Source organism: Corvus kubaryi, unplaced genomic scaffold (assembly GCF_017639235.1).
Source record: "Corvus kubaryi isolate FWS band 111438036 unplaced genomic scaffold, C.kubaryi_AGA036_p1.0 split3-37304, whole genome shotgun sequence".
Lineage (NCBI taxonomy): Eukaryota > Metazoa > Chordata > Aves > Passeriformes > Corvidae > Corvus > Corvus kubaryi.
The window spans coordinates 2,180,447-2,180,699 of NW_024582087.1; the positions used below are offsets into that span (position 1 = coordinate 2,180,447).

At 54.9% G+C, this 253-nt stretch overlaps 1 protein-coding gene across 2 annotated transcripts in view; it reads left to right on the forward strand.

The window, feature by feature from the left end:
- Positions 1-253, forward strand: part of COL9A2 (collagen type IX alpha 2 chain) — a 16,859-nt gene that overhangs the window by 3,114 nt on the left and 13,492 nt on the right. The window lies entirely within an intron of this gene.

Below are 253 nucleotides of genomic sequence, written 5' to 3' on the forward strand. Positions count from 1 at the left end.
CACAGCCCTCACAAAACCCCAGCACAACCTTCACCGATTCCCCCTCACAAACCCCCAGCACAACCCCACAAATCCCAGCACAAACCCCCACAAAACCCCAGCACAACCCCAAAAAATCCCAGCACAACCCCACAAACCCCAGCACAGGCCTCACAAAACCCCAGTAAAACCCTCACATACCCCAGCACAACCCTCACAAAACCCTACCTCACAAAACCCCAATAAACCCCCCACCAATCCCAGCACAACCCCA